We start from the raw sequence: 21,998 nt of genomic DNA on the forward strand, positions 1-21,998 counted from the left end.
TTATAATTTACAAATTATATATTAAGAATTATTATTAAGGAAAAAACTGTTTAAAAACTGAAAATAGTCCACAAAAGTTGCATATTTACAATGGGTCAATTTGAAATTTATAGCACTATAATAAACAGGTGCAGTTTTACAATAAAATAATGTGTTTTTGATACTGTTAAAATGAAAATGAGGTTACAAGAATATTCTCTAATTATCTGCACTATCATCAGGAAAGTCCAATTAAGAATAACCAATAATTTACTCTTTTTACTTGATTTTTCTTATCCACAAAAATGTTATAATGCATAAGAAAGTAACTATAAATGTGGATAAAATGTTTGTTTTATTTTATTGACATTAGCAGTAATGTATGATTTTTACAATCACCATTATCTTAGACATACAATGCATTTCTTTGTTCAACTAGAAAAATATATATTTGAAAAGTTATGGTGATGTATATACTGTGTATACCCTGTTATTGCTGTGTATAAATACATATATTCATGCATTCAAGTATAAAATCAATGTATTTAAAAATGGTAGCAATAACAGTGAAAACAATTTAAATATGAAATTGTAATTTCAAGCACAATACCTGTGCACCATTGATAGTAGACAAATCATTGTTTGAAGTATCATTTACAGCTTCTGAATCATCTGTGTCAATGTGTCTGTGGGGACATTCTAGTCTGGTTTGAAATAGGCAATTTCATTCTTCTTTGAGTCAAGGGTCACACACATTATAGGAGAATGGGAAAGGTAAACTCCCATCACTGATCTCAGAAGGACAAGAAGGTGAATTGAGGATACACATCTCTACTAATGTTTCCAAAAGATGTTTGAGTAGATTATTTTCTGCATTTAAAGATAACTGTAACCATCACTGTCACAATAAATAAAAAGGAAATCAGGGCTATGGAAACAACCAGATAGAATGTTATATTAGGTGATTTTTTTTTTTTTGCACCACCTGACTTGTGTATTATCTCTGGAAGAACTTACTGAAAACTTTCTGCTATAACCAAAGTTAAAGAAACTGTAGATGAAAAGGATGTATGTCCATTGTCTTTTACCATGATCATAACTTTTTGCCTCAAAGAATCCATGTCGTGAAGGTCTCATCCTATGCTTATTTCACCTGTATGTTGATAAATGCTAAAGACTGAGTCAGAAGTTTGCAGAAAGTGATAACTGAGCAAGGCATTGTGTCCAGAGTCAGCATCCATGGCAATCACTTTGCTTACTAGGTAACCTCTCTCAGACATGTGAGGGATAAATTCAAATAATTCTGAACCTTCATTGTCTGGTGATGGATAGAGAATCTTAGGAGCATTGTCATTCTTGTCAATGATGCATATCCTCACAGTGACATTACAGCTTAGAGGAGGAGATCCACTGTCTTTAGCCTTTACCTGGAACTGAAATTCCTGCAGCTGTTCATAGTCAAATGATCTCTGAACATATAGAACCCCAGTGATTGAGTTTATTGAAACATATGATGATACTGGAATATTTTCTATATTGCTATTTAAAATGTTATATGTAATTTTTCCATTCTGATCATGATAAAGATCTGACGCATTGATATTATGTATTGAGGTCCCTGGTTGATTATTTTCTACAATATAGACAATGTAGATCATTTTCTCATAACAGGAGGATTGTCATTCACATCAGATATAGTCAACTGAATTATTTTACTGCTAAACAGAGAAGGAGACTCTTTATCCATACATTGAATTGTAATGTTATACACTGACTTCTCTCGGTCCATGTTTGTTGCTGTTAATAGTTTGTAGTAGCTACTAGATGAGTGCATTAGATGAAAATCCAATGTGTCAGAGATCTGAAAAATGACTTCACCATTCATCCCAGAATCCAGATCATGAATATTAATCAATGCTATCAGGGTACCAGGTGGGGAGTTCTCTGGAAGTGTTGCTGAGAGAGATGTGATTGTTATTTCTGGAGCATTATCATTCACATCAATCACATCTATTGATACCTTGCAAAGAGCAACATGACTCCCACCATCTTTAGCTTCAACAGTCATTTCATGGGTCTCTAATGCTTCATAGTCCAAATGGCCTATTAACGTAATATTGAGGAGTTAATACTAAATATTAGTTTTTGCGTTTTCAGGAATATGGTTAAAATAAAAGCAATTAAGGCATTTGAGCCCTCATCTTCATCTGTTGCATTCAACTGAATTACTAGAAACCCAAAAGGTACATTCTCATATAATCTTATGTGATATGTGTCTTGAGTAAATATTGGAAAATTATCATTGAAATCTTGAACAACAATTTTAATTGCAGCAGTGTCAGATTTTGGAGGCTTACCTCCATCCAAAGCAGTCAATGTTAAGTCATAAACACTTTTCTTTTCTATGTCCAGTGACGTCTCTAGTATAATGTCAGGATATTTAATTCCATCTCTAGTAATACGATCTCCTAAACTGAAACAGTCATCACCACTAAGCGTGTTTTGTATAGAATTGGTGCCTAGATCTGGATCTTTTGCATTACTTAAAGTAAAGTGTGCCCCAGGTGAGGTATGCTCACTAATTTCTATATATCAAAATATTTTTTAGAGATAGTAGGTGAGTTATCATTCACATCCTGTATTTCAATTGTGACTGTGTAAAAATTCAAAGGATTTTCGATTACAGCTTCAAAGTTTATAAAGCAACTCTTCTTAGCTTCACATAATATCTCTCTAGCAATTCTGTTTGACACATATAAGTCTCCATTTTCTATATTAATATTGAAATATTGTTTCTTCACTTGAGAGATAAGTTGGAATTTTCTAAATGCTAATTCCTTAACATTCAATCCAATATCTTTTGCCACATTGCCAACTACAGATCCCAGCTTCATTTCTTCAGGCATTAAGTATTGTAACTGGCTAGAGACATCATTGATAAATAAAATAAAGCAAAATACTTGCTATGTCATTGTCCATTTTATTCTTCTGTATCTTGCATTATCAATCATTGTTAGTCTGAAATTATATATCAGTGTCTTTTCTCTATAATTCCATAAAATTAACAAAAATACATGAATTGCAAGTTATTTTATGAAGAAATGCTGGGTAATCCAAATTGCAGGATGTACCGTGGAAATTTTGCAGTGTTTATCTCCTGATCTGCAATGTGAGACTGTAGTAAAATGCATTTGGTTTCTACATCCAGACAGAAAATCCTTTTTTATACACAGTTCAATAGCGACATTTAGAGTTTGAAATGAGATGTTACAACTAGGGCTGGGCAAGTTAACGCGTTAATATCGCGTTAACGCATTAACTAATTAATGCCGACAATTATTTTAACGCTTGGCGGCCATCGGGGAAGACATGCAGCTCCTCTCCATCTCCCTGCAGTGACACTGAAGTCCCGCCCACTCCCGTTCTTTCAGTGGCAGTAACACTCATGTCACTGCCTCCACAACACGGAGCACACTGATCAGTAGCCTCGCCCTCTCTACAAGCCCCACCCATCACCATAATTTTCTCCATTAGCCAGCTCAGCAGCCACATGCAATAATGACAGCGGCCTGGGCAGCAGCAAGAACCGGTGTGGCACTGGGAGGATGGGGAGACTGTCCTTGCTCCACCTTCATCCAAATCTGTCACTTGGAAGACGCGAATCTCTGCCCCCTCCTCTGTAGCTGCCAATTAGAAGGCAGCAGTGCTCCCAGGGGTAGGACAGTAATAATCAAATGCTCTGTCCTGGTAGCTCCTCCATGCTCCAGTTATATACACTGTCTGTATATATCCTGTGCTCCCCAGCCATGTACTGCACAGCCAGTGCTTCCCAGCCATGCAGTACTCAACCTGTGCTCCCTATTCATGCACTACATAGCCTGTGTTTCCTATTCATGCACTACACAGCCTGTGCTCCCCTATTCATGCACTACACAGCCTGTGCTCCCAAGCCATGAACCATACACAGCCTGTGCTCCCCAGCCATCACCATACACAGCCTGTGCTCCCTATTCATGCACTACATAGCCTGTGCTCCCTATTCATGCACTACACAGCCTGTGCTCCCTAGCCATGCACCATACACAGCCTGTGCTCCCTATTCATGCACTACACAGCCTGTAAACAAGAAAGCAAGGTAGGCTGCGCTGAATTAATGCATATACAACAATGATATCTGATAATTCAATATTTAATATTAAAAATTAGTATATTATAGGGCGGAAGTGATGCCGTTCTGAGGGCGGAAGCAACCTTCCGAGTGTCTACCCATAAAACGATGATGAACAGTGCCGCTCACGTGACGCGATGTAAGTCACGTGATCCGGCGTCTGATTTCCCTAGTCTCCTCTATACATATGTTAAGGGCGGAAGCGATGCTGAGCCGAAGGGCGGAAGTAACCCTCTCGGCGGCCGCCCTCACACTGGTAACAAACATATACGATCACGTGATACGATACGGGTCACGTGATCGGAACATTCAGTGCTTATACATTAGTTCTAGTTCCTACCATGTGACACGGCATTGGCCCTAGATCCGACCACGTGACATGACGGTGGTCACGTGATCGGGTTCTGGCCTATATGTCCCTGATAGGGAAAATCAAATGTTTCCCTCTATACTATCCCCATCCAATCAGAATCTTTGTGGAAAGGTTTCCATAGCGATTCTAGTACTAACAAAGTCTCTGATTGGTTGCTAACCTATATATACTTCCTGGTTCTTCCAGCTGTCCTAATTAGATATCTTTTAGAAGTTTTTATTTATGATTTAAAATGTAATTATGTTTATATTCTTTCCATCACAAGAGAAGTAGGTCTGTCTTCTTTACAAATATGTATTATTATTTGTCTATTATCTGATAATTATGCAACACCAGTTCCAGGTGCTAATCAGCTACCATATTGGAATGGGTATATAAACCCCACATGTTTTACTCATGGACACCTTTGAAAAAGCTGCCACCCCAGTGCAGCGAAACGCATCAGGCTACAGGGACCCACGCCAGGAAACTCTAATTGAAAGTCCGGACCATCCCCCACTACATTCCAGCATAAGACCCTATCGGAGGGTGTTTATATTCCGGCCGAACTGTTGAATCTTCTACACTGCACTGCATGAGGAGCTCATTATCCACCATCTTGGAGCAACATACCCTCTAGCGGTAAAGTTACATCTTTTGGATATACATATCACCGCACTGCATGAGGAGCTCACCTTCTACCTTCTTGGAGCTACACATCCTCTAGCGGTAAAACCACAATCTTTGGATATATATACACCTCCTATTTGCAATTGCTGGACCTATATCATTAGGGGGGAAAAATCTGGAACGGACTTCCTCAATCCAATACTGTTTACAACCCTGGCATATGGGTAACCCTGATTTTACTTATTTTATTATGTTTATCTTTTAATGTTTATGTTTTTGGAACTATCATTAATGGTATATACTCCTTATATAATATACTAATTTTTAATATTAAATATTGAATTATCAGATATCATTGTTGTATATGCATTAATTCAGCGCAGCCTACCTTGCTTTCTTGTTTACATATTGTGGGAGTGACTTCCCATTTCTCCTCGGCTGCTGCTTGACATAGCACCTCATATCTAAAGCGCCCGAGTACTTTGGGTTATTCCCTTTTTTCCACACTACACAGCCTGTGCTCCCCTATTCATGCACTACACAGCCTGTTCTCCCTATTCATGCACTACACAGCCTGTGCTCCCCTATTCATGCACTATACAGTCTGTGCTCCCCAGCCATGCACCATACACAGCCTGTGCTCCCTATTTATGCACTGTACACACAGACTGTGCTACCCTATTCATGCACTTCACACAGCCTGTGCTCCCAGCCATGCACTACACAGCCTGTGCTCCCAGCCATGCACTACACAGCCTGTGCTCCCAGCCATGCACTACACAGCCTGTGCTCCCAGCCATGCACTACACAGCCTGTACTCCCAGCCATGCACTACACAGCCTGTGCTCCCAGCCATGCACTACACAGCCTGATCCAGTTTTGCACAATAGAATACTTACATGCTGTATGTATGTATGTATGTATGTATGTATGTGTATCTCTCTCTCTCTTTTTTCTCTCTCTCTCTCGCTCTCTAAATATGCGCAATACACTACTTTTGAATTCATTATTGAATCTTGCGCATAACAATGCGATTAATCACTATTAATCTGAGAAAATCATGCGATTAATCGCGATTAGAAATTTTAATCATTGCCCACCACTAGTTACAACTAAACTGCATTTATGTTGTCTTAATATTTTTCAGCGCTTAACTAACTTTACTGGTAAATCAGCAATAATATTTGAATTAAATACATTAAATAACAAATCAAATATACTTGTAAAATGTTATTAAAGTCTACACATAACATCTAAGTTAAGAATAGTTTTTGATACATTTCATTTTTGCAGAAAAAAGTTTTCTTTATACTTTTTACATTTTTTTTCAAATAACTTTTAAAAAAGTTTAAATTTTTCCATTTGAAGCAATAGATCAATCCCCGGCCATGATTATCATCCTAATTTTTTTTACATTTTAATCCTCAGAATAATAATAACAACAACTCTGATATCTGCAGTCAGCAATAATATTATATTCATACACTAAGCATCAGAACTAAAATAAGGCATTTTGTTAAATACATTGCAAATTCAAATATGTAATATACATTGTAATAATAATAATAACAAAAGGAAGAAGCAGAAGAATTCTATACTTTTATCATGATTACCAGTTTTATTTTCAGTAGTTAAATATGAATTACCTAAAACTGAATTGATTTACAATTGAACGACCAATGTTATTTTGAAGACATTAAAATTTCTTACATTTGAAAATGTTAAGCACAAATTGTCATGTTCAAAAAATCACCAAAACTAAATTTTATATTTCAATTGTAATTGCTGCAAATATGGAATTACAGTAAAGCAAGCATTTTACCTAGCTCTACTTATGATTTTCCTAGTTTGCTCTAAAATAAAAAGCCCCTTGTTTTCAGTCTAGGTTTATTAAAAATAAAATGATAGAAATATATTTTTTTTTAATCGAGCATATTTTTGGAATTTTACAAATTGACACCTACATGATCTGAATAAACTGGAGACAGGACAATTATGTGCATTGTCAGAGATCAAAACAGAGGTCTGACATAAATGAGAGCAATAAAATGAAAGAAAACAAATATATGAAATATCAAAGACCTAATAAAAAGACAATAGGTAAAATTTAGCATATGGTCTAGTATGCAGCAGGATTTCTAGAACATATCAAAGGAAACTCAAAATAAAATAAAGGAGGGACTGAGGTAGCCATATCACATCAAAATCAAACAAGAACAAGCTGATAACATATAGATATACAACAGGTATGAAAACCCCTTGTAGGATAATAGCAACAATATGGATGCCTGAAGGGTCCATTAATTAAACTTCAGAGGTAAGTTAACACTAGCGAATGAGAAAAAGACACCTACAGTAGATACCAGGTACCACCTATTCAAACAGAATGTAAAAATAACAGACGCATATAAGGAAGTATTAATAAAGCATTAGTAAGACGTAGTCAGAATTGAACATGGCGAATAACTCAGGTGAAGTCATTAAACCATGATCAACCCAGTCCGAGGCCAGCAGTTCAAGCCAGGTCACAAAAACCCTGGAAAAACCAAACATAAAATTACACCCCCTGAAACCATAGGTGAATAGGAAACAACATGAGGCAGGATAACTGGCCATCATGCAGATGTCCCTGTACTCATCTGTTATGAGGTGTAACCCCACCAAGATTCAAAGGGTGTTAGCCCAGTTCTGGCAAAAGCATTACAGGTCACAAGGATGGAAAGACAAATTTCAGTCTCAACCATTGGAACCAGCATGAACTGCATATCTTGACATAGAACAGACAAGTCAGCATGCAGCGCTTCCACCTGAGCCATGACCCTCGGTCCTGAGATGGCAATGGCTTAAAGGAGTAGTTCCATGATGCCCTGAGAGGGTTCTGACATTACAGGAGAGAAAGTGAACAGAAGGTATGTGTCAGCAGGACATTAGAAGTCCAGATGGTAGCACTACACAGGAGATCAGGCAGGCTGTGGGGTTCATCTACATTGATGACCATAGCTGTATTGAAAGCAGCAGAGAAGGTCAGTATATTCTCCTATTTCTCTAAATGCTGTAAAAAGCAATGCAGCACGAAATGTACAGTATACAAGTATAGTTATTATAAGCTATATAGGGATATAAAGATATAATCATGTAGACCAATTGTTGCTGATTAATATCAAGGAGCCACTTATGACACAACTATTCAAGTAGAAATTAGGTCTAACACTGAAGAAATAGGCACAAAAAGCTGCCTCCAGAATAACAGGATCCCTTAAACAGAGACCAGCAGGAAAGATGGCACCAGGCACAGGAGATCTACACAGTGAGACAATACCACAGGGATTTGGAGGGAAGCAGCTGCAGGTCAGCAGCAAGTCACAGGAGCCAGCACCGGTACAAGACAAGCTGATTGCTGGGAAATCTCCACAGTCAGTGAGGAGATTTCCAAGATGAGGCCTCCATGTCTGCATAAGACAGAGGCCCCAGAACAGAGCAAAGTGCGAGGAAGTAGTACACTGCAACCAGAGACAGACAAAATCACTCCTGGGGCTGTAGGGGGAGATCCAAAGCTGGGGAAAGGTAAAAACAGACCTCTGAAAGCACCAGGATGAGTGTGAAGACGATATATGCTGGAGAGCACTAAAACTTATGCCTTACTTCATGACAGTCCAGGCAACGCCCCAACAGAAATGTGCTTACAGATTACCCTAACCATATTTAAAAAAAAATTAGAAAAAACAGAAATTTCATTATTGATTACACATGAACTTTAAATTTCACTTTCATGCATAAATATTCAAATTTGCTAATTTAATTTGGGGACTAGATTCTTCAATTTTACTGCATGAACCCTTTAAAAATGGTGAAACACTTAAAATTCTAGGAAACCTTAGTTGAAAAAAATATACAAAATCTCAAATAGGTACACTTTATTTCCACCTCGCATAAACAATACTTAGTAAAGCAAAAATAAAGATTTCACCTCTCTTATTAAACATGATGAAACATGCAACAATATGTACTAAAAATCATTCTTATAATTAAATAATGTATTTATATTGTTATAGTTAGTTTGTAATAATTACCATTATATAACAGTGATGAGTGGATGAGGAATTAATCCTCACCCTAGGAAATATGAGTATAGATAAGCAAATTATTCCTTACTTGCTACTTTTGACTAACCATGGGTCTAAAACATCTATCTTTCGAGCAGAGGGTACAGCTAGAACCACCAATTAAATACAGTATGTGCAATAATCATGCAGTGCCAAATAAGTGGTAAATATTTCATTGCAGTAGGCTTGAGTCTTTAAACCCCCTCAAAATAGGAAATGCTACTTTAGTCACATACAGTTCCAGAGCAAATCACGTAACCTCCATATGTTCTACCCAATTACCTCAATCCTACACAACCCACACAAAACTTTACCTGTGTTCACTATCTCCAAGAAAACACTGATGTGTATTTGGATTATACAGCCTACCAAGAGCTTCTGCAATCTGGCTGGACCAATTTGCAACTTATTTTATTTATTTATTTATTTATTACCAGTTATTTATATAGCACACACACATTCTGCAGCACTTTACAGATTTCACCATTCACGTCAATCCCTGCCCCAGTGGAGCTTACAACAATGGGGGTAATTCAGAGTTGATTGTAAATGTGCTAAATTTAGCACATCTATGATCACTTACTCTGACATGTGGGGGATGCCCAGCACAGGGCTAGTCTACCCAGCATGTCAGGCCTTGTGTCCCCCCCTGCACAGGTACAAAGCTTTTGTACCTGAAAAGTAGCTCCCTGCCAGCGCAGCTCCTGCACACTGGCAGGGGGATAACCGCTGCATCCTGGGTTGCAGCAGCTGCGAGTGACATCACACAGCCTCCACGGCCCACCCACCCAATGGTCCGGATATGCCTCCATTGACCGGACCAGGCCCCACCAACGGCGTTCTAATGCCATTGGCACACCCCCTCCTGCCCCGCGACCGCCTCTAGGCAGATGCAAAATAGGAATTGTTTTGAAAACCGAACACAAATTGGCGCAAAAAAAATAAATATATATGCTGCCTATGGAAACAATTGACCCGATTGGATATCACCCCTCATCCAAAATTATGAACACAAACTAGAACAGAATAGGGTCAATCAATCCCTTTGGCGCATGGGAAATGGCAATGAGGATTGTAACAATCAAGTAACTTTCCTATATCGAAAAGTGAGTTTTCTTTGCGTACCCCCACTCACGCTGTTAAGGAGTGGGTTCCACACATCAAGGTATCTTTGTTCTTCTAAATGTAATGATACTACAATCCTTGAAATCTTAGTTCCTAAAGGATAAACTTGGGTATCGTACCCCAACTCACACGACACTCAAAGTGTAGACTCCTATCAAGGTTTCTTTTCACTGTTCACAGATGTGGTTCCTGATGTATATTCATGATCAAGGATAGCCTCATACAAATGCAAAAAAGAAAAAGAAAAACAACCAATATGTAGTATAGCTTCTTTCACAAGGTGGAATACGTTAATATGGAACAGTTTCCAAGTTTTAAACACACCCAGGAAGGTTTAAATGTATATATGGTTATCTCCTTCCTAGGACACTTGGTCTTTCTATACAATAATGTGCGTACCCCTGACTCACACAATGGGCAACTGGATAACTCCTATCAAGGTATCTTTCACTCATCGGATGTATCTCAATTTTATAAGCAAGTCTCCAATATCAATATATGTGCGTACCCCCACTCACGCTGTTAGGGAGCAAACCACACACATCAAGGTATCTTTGTTCTTCTAAATATAGGTAAAGTTAGAGGTATTAGGAAAGATGAACCTGGGTATCGTACCCCAACTCACACGGCAATCGAAGTGTAAACTCCCATAAAGTTTTCTTTCAGCCGTAAATAGTGGGATAACTCCTTTAAGGGTATTTCTCACTCGCCAGCCGTATCTGCCGGGCGTACCCCAATTCACAAGTAGGTCTACGGCATAAATCTCATCAAGGTATCTTTGCTGGATCCCTTCATCACAAATATATTTCTAGCCTGGATCCACAGAGAGCTCTTGATCTCCAAAGAATATAGATTTTATTCGTTCCTCAAAAGGCACATGTACATAAATCCAAAAACATATATATGGGCAAAAAAGCAATACAAAGTCATTAAAAAATTCCAAGGAAACTGATGAATTCCAGCATAAAACAAACTTAAAAACAAAATATCCGAGAAATATCACTGTTAAAAATGGCTACTCACACAGCAGTCTGTCGACGTGTTTCGGTCCTTGGACCTTTGTCAAGACATGACCTGCTGTGTGGGAAGCCAGATATTTATGGTACCAGTAGCCAATGGTGTTCTAACAGGAAATTGAGGTGTAGGAAGTTATGTCATTCCATTCCCCAATTACATAAACAATTGAAAAACCCAATAAATGCAGCATGATTCATTATAATCAATTATCTAAGTCCAGTATTACTGTTCCAATATTTCCAGTCCTTCTTAAAATGATGCTAAATAATTAGTTTAAAACACACTTTATTGATATACTCGTTTTCATTACCAAAATTAATTCTGGGCAATGTAGTTCAAATGGAATTGTGCATTTTCCATTTTCTATCCTAAATATTTTGTCATAGCATCAAATTCACTAAATGAATGCTGTAGGAATGACACTGTGTGTTTTGTTCTTAACTCTATGTCATATTATTGTCACTGGCTGATAGTGCGGCCCCCCCAAATGGCTGATAATGCGCACCCCCCAAGCTTACATAAATTGGCTGATAGTGCGATTCCCCCCCCCACCATCGCCGCCGCCGGAGAACACAACCGTGGCATTATATATTGTATGGCCGCATGGGCCTGTATGCTGCAGTCAGAGCTGATAATGGCTGGTGCGGAGGGGGGGATTTCTCTCCGTCCCCTGTTCTTGGTGCCCTTATCACCAAGCTCCCAGCCATGGTAACAGCGCGGCCAACACAGGAAGATCAGCGCTGCAGCAGGTCAGTAATTTACTTGCTCTCACATTGGGAGCGGGGGTGAAAAAGTAGCACTGTATCGCAGGGTGTCATGCAATGGGGGATACAGCGCACCTCAGATGTAGAGAAATGAGAAAACTGGAAGTGGGGGAGAGTCGAGGACTAAACTAACAGCACAAAAGAGGGAAGACAGAGGAGTGTGTGTGGGGGGGGGGAGTAGGATGGAAGTATGAGAAGTCAGGGAGGGGAATAGGGATGGCATGAGTATGAAAATATATATGTGTATTGGACAAGTGTGTACAGGATTTTCCCCTACCTCCAGTCTCCCTCTTCCTCTGAGCTGCACTGTATCCCATTGCGCGCTGCAGCAGGTTCAACAGAACCCGGCAGGTGACAGGATGCGGGTCACCTGTGTTGTGCAGAGCACATGAAGTGATGACCTGCAGGGCTGGTAACTGTGCTGTGCTTTCTGATGAGCTGCAGATCTTAGTCTCCCGCTAGTAGTGGCTTGCTGACGAGCAGGCCTGGCAACCTCCCTGCATCTCACAAATTTGCTGCTTTTCTGTCCCCGGCCTTTCACACCCCTACTCCCTTGTCCCATCACTGATACCTTTTCCCCAGCCTCTCACACCCCTTACTCCATGTCCCCTCACTGATACTTGTCTCCAGCCACTCGCATCCACACCCCCTTACCCCGTGTTCCCTCACTGATACCTGTCCCCAGCCACTCACCTCCGCACCCCCTCCCACCATGTCCCCACACTAATACCTGTAGGCGGTCTCACAGCAGCAATGTACCTCATACAACACCATTTGTGGGTCTCCAACATCCCTCAGCAACAGAACCAACCATTCACTCGCTCACTCATAACATCACCCCACTGCTGAAACTCTTACAGTATAGATTAAAAGAGAGCAGGGTGACTTTATAGATGAAGAACCACAAGGGCCAGCATGCCCTCAAAGTCAGGGATGTATGAGGAGGAGGCGGAGGAATGAGATGGAGGTGCTCTTCATGGCATAATGTGTATATGGGGCACTACTGTGCAGTGTAATGTGAACAAAATACACTACTGTGTGGCACAATGTGAATAATAGACACTTCTGTGTGGTATGACGTGATTTACGTACACTACTGTGTGGTGTAATGTGTATAAGGAGTACTACTGTATGGTGTAATGTGACTTTTAGACACTAATGTGGTGTTAAGTGACGTGCAGACACTACTGTCTGGTGTAACTTGTATAAGGAGTACTACTGTATGGTGGAATGTGACTTTTGGACACTACCGCACGGAGTAATGTGAATTGGAACTATTCTGTGGCCACGCCCCTGCCACCATATTTATGGCGCACGCTGTCCCTTTTTTGCATTTGCCCGTGGGGCCCCAATTCTCTTTCTGGCACAGGGCACCAAAATGTCTAGTTACGGCACTGGTCTACCCTTTTGTCCTAGCCCCGCTGGATAGTGCAAGAAAGAGACGGGTGTGAGCTGCCGGAGGAGCAGGACCTATCACTTCCACTCTGGCTGTCCGCGTGTACGTCATGTGTGAGCTGTAAAGAGGTGAGATCCTTGTTCATCTTATACTAACTTATACTCGCCGAGTCCTCTCTACACCTATCCTGCCCACTTCTTCCCACCACTACTCCCATCCTGCCACCCCTTCTATTAGTCCCTGCCTGCCCCCTACTCTGCACGGGATGCAGTTAAGTTCCCGACAGACTGGATCCCGGCGGGCGATATACTGATGCCGGAATCCTGAAGGACACCACAAGCTCGGCGTCTAAATACAGACGCCGCTCGGGATACCACTATCAAAATACCAACAGCCGGATTCCCGAATGTCCTTTTAGTGGGATGCGCCGGTGTACAGCCGCAGGGGGGTCAGGTTTAGGCAGAAGGAGGGTTAGGCTTAGGGTGCAGGAACGGGAAGGTTAGAGTTAGGTACCGGGGATGGAGGGTTAGGTTTAGGCACATAGAAGGGGAGGTTAGGCACTAAGTGGGGAGGGTTTGGTTTAGGCATCAGGGAGGGTTAGGTTTAGGCACCCACAAGAGACGGTTAGGGTAGGGTGCATGGGAGGGTTAGGGTACTTTACAGGGACCTGTCGGCATTCTGATGGTTGGGATGCCGCTGTCGGTATTCTGACCGCCGGGATCCCATCAGTATTTAAATCATACTAAACCCCTCTGCACTACTATTAGCAGTAGCGTGCATTGGCTCTGTGGTGGTAGGAATCTTGGTGTGGGACTCAACAGTCACTATGGCTGCAGTGCCTCACCAGCCACTGACCTCACCGCATGCCACTGGTGCACACGCAGTGCGGCCACTGCGCGTGTGCACTCCACTAAAAGATTCAGACTGCTATCGCTGACGCTGTAGTGATCCATTCTGAATTACCCCCAATATTCCATATCACATGTCACATACACATTCAAGCTAGGGTTAATTTTGTTGGGAGTCAATTGACTTACCAGTATATTTTTGGATTGTGGGAGGAAACCCACGCAAGAGAGTATTTAAACTCCACACAGTTAGGGCCATGGTGGGAATCGAACCCATGACCTCAGTGAGTTGAGGCAGTAATGCTAGCCATTACACCATCTGTATACCATTGCTATTGCCTAAAAGAGTGCATGCTTGCATTCAGGGCCTTCATACATCTCTGTTTGTTATTCCCAGTTTTGTTTTATTAGTGTTTTGGTTCCAATTGTGTAACACAATAGAATATGCTGGAGTCTGTATAAAAAAATGTTAATACATAATAAACAGTTTTTTCAAGTCAAGATACAGTATCATCAGTGCAATATATGGACTGATGGCTTTTGTGAGTTAGGGCTTAAGGAGTACCAAAACAAATGGTTGGGAGAATCCTGCAGAGCTAGTAGAGCAATTTATCAGTTGTATGTAATAACCAACTATGAAGCTTACTTTTATTGATACAAATATATGTCCATATAGGTGTTGGTTCGGTTGTCCCTGTATAGGAACAGGGAGACACTAAGTTGACCTATTTGTGGTGGCACTCTTATCAAAATCTAATTATTATTTAAAATATAACTTTTATTTGATATTTAAATAAAAATTCTTTGTACAAAAAATTAATAGAGAATTCCTATTTCCTCTGTAGGTTCGCAACCTCTACTATTAAAAAATGAGAGGTACTTGATAGTATAAGAAAAAATTGATAAGTTCAGTGTGAAACCCTCTCAACAATCAAATGGCATTAAGAAATCTTTCATAGTCAATGATTCTGAAAGTTCCCTTTGTGGGAGATACTGAGTAGTATGAGGGAAAATAACAGCCTCTCAATAATCAAATGACAATAATCAAATGACAAAGAAACTTTCGGTGTTAGTCAAACAGAAAGATTATTTAGAGTCGTTTTATGGGTGATATTATTTATCGTCAGTGGTTTTGTTGGTAAGAGGTAATTCTTTATCCACTGTAAGGCACTATCTATAAATATTCATGTGGAGAGAAACAAGTCTGTGTGTTCTTATTTGTCTGCACATATATACTTGTATGGTTTGTGAGGGAGAGCCCTTATACAGTATATAACCTCTCGTGTTGGAGTATATTTAATTACAAAGCAACTTTCTTTAATGTATGGTCTATAGCACGTACAAGCACTTTTTGCATGATTGTTGACATAAATAGAAAGTAAAGAAACCAGCACCGGATCTCCAGTAACTTCTGCTTCCTTCTCATATGTGTCTAAGGACAGTGAGTGAGAGGTGAGAGGTTAGAGAATTAACTTGTCGGCGCTGGTTGGAAGAAAGTAGCGGCGTGTCTACTGTTGGAGGCTGCAGTGCTCGGCGGCTCTGATAAATCCAAGGTCAGTGCAAAGTGGCCGGTCCCGCAGCGCCCCAATGAGAGGATGCCAGAATACCTTGGTCGTATGTGTGTGTATGTCTCTTGCAGCTCCCTCTAATCGTATCCCTGCTGCAAACATTTCTCTCTATGCCTAACCGGACCCGTGTGCACTGCACAGGATTCCGGAAGTGACGTTTGGTGATGTCGGCCTCGGACGTACGTTTCACCCAGGGCAGGGCTTGGCATCACAGTGAGCTCTCCCTCACAAACCATACAAGTATATACAGTATGTGCAGACAAATAAGAAATTACAGGCTTGTTTCTCTACACATGAATATTTATAGATAGCGCCTTACAGTGGATAAAGGAATTACCTCTTACCAGCAAAACCACTGACGATAAATAATATCACCCATAAAATGACTCTAAATAATCTTTCTGTTTGACTAACACTGAAAGTTCTCATTGTCATTTGATTGTTGAGAGGCTGTTATAGGAATTTTCCCTCATACTACTCAGTATCTCCCACAAAAGGAACTTTCAGATTAATTGACTATGAAAGATTTCTTAATGCCATTTGATTGTTGAGAGGCTTTCACACTGAACTTATCAATTTTTTTCTTATACTATCAAGTACCTCTCATTTTTTAATAGTAGATGTTGCTAAAGAGGAATTCTCTATTATTTTTTGTACAAATAATTTTATCTAAATATCAAATAAAAGTTATATTTTAAATAATAATTAGATTTTGATAAGAGTGCCCCACAAAGAGGTCAACTTTCTGTCTCCCTGTTCCTATACAGGGACAACCCTAAGTGAGGAGTACCAAAAACAGTTAACCTATTCAATTTACAGTTATGTGTGTTGCAAGGAGCCTATGAAGCCACTAAAATATTCCAATACATGAATTTAATTTTCTTACTAACTCTCTTACTGTAATATTTTGAACATAAGGAATTCAGGCTCCTTCCAAACCATCTCATTATCATAATAATGAATGTCTTGTGTAAGATAATGTGGAAATGTTCATTTTATGTTTTAATGACATTTTTCAATAAAATAATTATATAGAAATATTCTACTGATATTGCACAGGCATAATTATACACACATCAACATCCTAATACAGTACTTCTGGAGGTTGAAATGCTGGATACAATTGTTCTTGTGCATATACTGTAGGTACAAAATGCAAGCTTCTTAATGTTTGTTCACCCTGTTTGGTTAAAAAAATTATCCAAGAATATTAAAATACATTTAAGGTTATAGCACAGTGTCTATTCAATGGGAGAGAGGGACAGGGTGCATGCCAGCAGCTCACAGAGCACTTAGCATGCCCCCCACAACAGCAAAAATTGGGACATGGCCTGTGATTGCGGCACTTCCTGCGAGTCCATGCCCCCTAATTTAGGGCTTGTGTCCCTCCTCCCAACTTTATAAAATTGGAAGGTATGCTGCCAAACTAGCTACGGTTCTATTACATTTCTAAAATGTCTTAATATAATATGATGATTACATATTGATGCAACCATTTTTTACTATATTACTTATATTTGCCTATGCAGTAATACATATTACATGGGCAGTATGGACGGTGTAATGGTTAGCATTACTGCCTCACAGCACTGAGGTCATGGGTTCGATTCCCATCATGGCCCTAACTGTGCTGAGTTTGTATATTCTCCCCATACTTGCGTGGGTTTCCTACCACATTCCAAAAATACACTGGTAGGTTAATTGGCTCCCAACAAAATTAACCCTAGTATGAATGTGTCTGTGTGTACATGTGATAGGGAATAAAGATTGTAAGCTCCACTGGGGCAGGGGCCGATGTGAATGGGCCAACATTCTCTGTAAAACGCTGCGGCATATGTGTGCTCTATATAAGTAACTGATAATAAATAATAAATAAATATTACTCCTATTGTTTGTAATAGAGACAGTAACTGCTACACTAATGGAGTCCCAGAATAGTTCAAACTTTGAAGGCAACTGAATGATACAAATCTCATATTCAGTTCAACCTGTCTTTCTATATCTACTGTATGTGTTAAAAGGGTTTTCTTATAGGCATACAGTATTTACTAATGTTATTATGTCGCTGGATCCCAGAAAAAGGAATGAATCCACTAGCTATAACATGGAGGGACTACAGATATCTCTGATATCTGCCACTGTTCCTCCATTTCCAACTGAAAAAGTAGCCCTCAAAGGTTTATATGGGGGTTGCTTAAGTGGTGAATTTACCGTGGAATTCCAGAGCTTGGGCCCGGCAGGCAAAATTTTACGCAGGTCTGGAAGACCTCTCCACAGCACTGGTCCCTGCATGTGGTTTTTGGTAAATTCAGGTGATGTTTAGTTTCTTATTGCCGTGATAAGTGTGATAAAAAATTATAATTATCAGGTCTAAAACCCAATAATTAATAAATATGTCCCATAGTCCTATATGTCTTTACAAATGCAACAAGGTATACCACTCTTTCTGACTAGTCTACATTGCATTGCTGTAGTCCCATAATACTATTTTATTATTATTATTATTATTATTATTATTATTATTTAATTCCACCGGGAAAATTTGCAACAATACATACAATAATCAATGATAGAAAAGTTCAGACAATAAAAAAGGGAAAACCACAGTGCAATATTTAGAAAACTTATGCTGGGCATACATTATACGATTACCTGACTGATCTGCCAGGTTTCGTCGGATCATCTGAAAATTGTACAGCGTATTTGTGCGACCAATCAGTAATTATTGCCCTGTCAGACATTAAAATTTATTCAGCATGTCCGATAGGTATGATAATTGGTTGGCCGAATTGCACAGCGTATGCATTGTCATGACTGACCAACCGACTTTTTCCCTGTTCCTTTACAGGGCAGGAATAGGTAAATGTCTCCTTCCTAGGGGAGGAATGTAGATATCGTGACCATCTCGCCGTTTATTACTACAATATCTGCTGAGTGTCAGAAAAAATGTCTCAGTCTGAAAGGCTTTATATCTGACAGTTAGTAATGATCCTGTAATTCTGTGCACTGGTATAAGCACACAGAAACGACCAGATTCACATACTGGGGGTGATTCCGAGTTGTTCGCTCGCTAGCTGCTTTTAGCAGCATTGCACACGCTAAGCCGCCGCCCTCTGGGAGTGTATCTTAGCTTAGCAGAATTGCGAACAAAAGATTAGCAGAATTGCGACTAGAAATTTCTTAGCAGTTTCTGAGTAGCTCGAGACTTACTCACAAATAGCGATCAGTTCAGGCAGTTTCATTCCTGGTTTGACATCACACACACGCCCAGCGTTCGCCCAGCCACTCCCCTGTTTCTCCAGACACTCCCGCGTTTTTCCGCACACTCCCAGAAAACAGTCAGTTTCCGCCCAGAAACACCCACTTCCTGTCAATCACACTACGATCAGCAGAACGATGAAAAAACTTTGTTACGCCGTGAGTAAAATACCAAACTTTTGAGCTAATTCACTTGGTGCAGGCGCGCTGCGTACATTGCGCATGCGCAGTTTGCAGCTAATTGCTCCATAGCGGAAAAAAATAACGAGCGAACAACTCGGAATGACCCCCACTGTACTGTGAGTGGCAGAGCAATGGAGAAAGGGATAGTGCAGCGTAGAGGGTCCTGTTCATGAGAGTGTACACTCTAACAGAGAGGGGAATAACAGAGTGAACTGGGAAGAGATAAGGAAGGACTGAGAGTGTGAGCAGTGTCAGACTGAGACATGACAGATCCACCAGGGGAATGCAATCACAGAGGTCTACAAAGGGATGTGGCCATCCAACCAGATAGGAGTGGCCATCCATTATAGGAGCTCAATAGTGTAGTTTATGAAGTAAAAATGTACTTTTCAAATAAGGCCAGTTTCACATATATCATTGATCCCCATCATACCAGGACATTGCATCATCTTTATCACAGCATCCCCATGTGCAGCCTTTTTGAAGGTTAGAGGGCAGCCCAATGTGGCCCCTAAGTGTATCAGCTTGGCTATAACTGCCCTAGTGGACAGTCCTGCAGTAAACCAGGCAGATACTGTAGTTTTTTCTCTCTGGGCTTCAACCTGGCACATAGTGTATACTACTGTCCTGTATCCATAAGACTGGTGCAAGATGGAAGCAGTGTGAGATACACCCAGCTCTGCAAACTGCAAAATAAATATTTTCTTCTGAAGGATTTAATGTCTGCGGATTTGGTGCAAAATGTGTCCAACTTTACATTGGCCTCTCAGCACTTTGACGTTACTCAGGGCTTATTTCAGAGCAGCATGCAATGCTGATGTTCACATAGTTGAACTGCTCATGTGTGAGAATTTATAAGAACCTGTATGGCGCAGGTGTTACACAAAGTGTGCATAAAGGCGTTTTTGCGATCATTCCACGGCGGTGACTTAGCGGTGGCTAGAAATGCACACAAAAATGGTATTTTCAGGGGCGTAGCATGGTAGTGTTGCATGCATGTCAATGCAAGTGGTTGTGTTCACAGACACACATAGAGGAGGTCACAAAGAGAAACTGCACCTACCATAGGGCTGGTGCAAGTTTCTATAGTGCAACCAATGGTGGTATCTAAGGATGCACCAATTAGTATTACCGCTTACACAAATGCTGCAAGTGGGTGCCTCAGTCCTTGCACATTTGTTGCATCCACGGCAGTAGTGTATGAGGATACATCTGTAAAATCAGCTAGTGTACTTTGTCTAAGGGCTTTCTATGTACATTGTTTTATTGTTGCACTCAACTGCTCCACTCTTCAGCTACAATGCTACCATGGAGATTTGGACAGTTTATATGTATTTCACATATACAACCCATTTATATTTTATCATAGGGCTCCCTACAGCTGCAAAATTATGCTACATTGTTGTATTTATTAAGCCTGGAAACCTTGATGGTACGTATAAGCAGACATACTATCCATACCACTCCTACTTTAGTCAGTACAGCCTGAGTTAGGCATCCCAGCTGTCGGAAAACTGGCGGTCATGTGATCGACGCCAGAATCCCGACACCACTGAGGACACTGGTGCCGGATCACCGACAGTCAATATTGTGAATGTGAGTACCAGGGTACGGGTTAGGGTTAGGGCCCAGGGGAGTAAAGCAATAGGAGAGGCTAGGGTTTGGCACTAGGGGTGGTTAGCCCTAGCCACCCGCCCCCCATGGGTTAGCCGTAGCTGACATCCCCTGAGGGTTAGCCCTAGCCCCCAACAGGTGGGGTATAAATACTTACCTTTTTCCGATGATGGGATCTTCAATGTGACCACCGGCATCCCAACAACCAGGATAAAGTATGTATTCACCTGTAATTCCCCTTTTGTGGATAAGCCAATTTACTGGTTCCCATGAGTGAATAGAGATAAGCATCTTCATTCACTCCTATGGGCAAGCCGCAATTGGCTGTGCTCTCAGAGTACAAAGCCAATCAGGAATCTGCTGCCATGGCAGTGGCTCCTGATTGTCTGAAGGTTCCCTGTACTGAAAGTAGTGAAAGTGTATGTGAAAACATATACTAGTCCATCTGGTTTGGGATGATAGTGGGGGTTTTTGTTGTTGTTTTTTTAACCCTTTATAGGCCAAAGAGGACAGATCTACACAGGAGTAGGTGAGTATAGCAGGTTTTTTTTCACAGGTACCCTAATGGATTCTATGGGTACAAGGTGACCGAGGGGCTTCATGAGACAATAGGTAAGTAATGTATATGTAAGTGTGTTAGTGTGTAAGTTTGTTATAATAAACTTTTACTATCACAGTGTCTGTGTTTATTTGAATATTTCTTTTGTTGTGGAACAACAGATACCAGCGAGCCCTTTAATGCCGTGCATGCTGGTACTTGTGGTTCTCCAAGTATCAGCATGCCGGGTAGGCTCGCTGGGACCAGTAGTTCCACAGCAAAAGACAATATTTAAAAAAAAAATAACACAATTAATGGCTATCAGCCCACCATCCACAGGTGACCGCCCTGGGTTTACTCCCTGTCCCTTGGGTGCCTGGAGGGGGGGACCCTTTAATATAGGGGTCCCCACTCCCCCAGGGAACCCCAGCCAGGGGTGACTAGTTGGGGGGGTG

The 21,998-nt window shown here is 40.6% G+C and overlaps 1 protein-coding gene and 1 pseudogene across 7 annotated transcripts in view; both read right to left on the reverse strand.

The window, feature by feature from the left end:
* LOC134933410 (protocadherin gamma-C5-like) overlaps positions 1-21,998 on the reverse strand; it is a 688,451-nt gene that overhangs the window by 491,380 nt on the left and 175,073 nt on the right. The window lies entirely within an intron of this gene.
* LOC134933909 (protocadherin gamma-B4-like) lies at positions 634-21,296 on the reverse strand (annotated as a pseudogene).

Source organism: Pseudophryne corroboree, chromosome 6 (assembly GCF_028390025.1).
Source record: "Pseudophryne corroboree isolate aPseCor3 chromosome 6, aPseCor3.hap2, whole genome shotgun sequence".
In the NCBI taxonomy this organism is placed as follows: Eukaryota; Metazoa; Chordata; class Amphibia; order Anura; family Myobatrachidae; genus Pseudophryne; species Pseudophryne corroboree.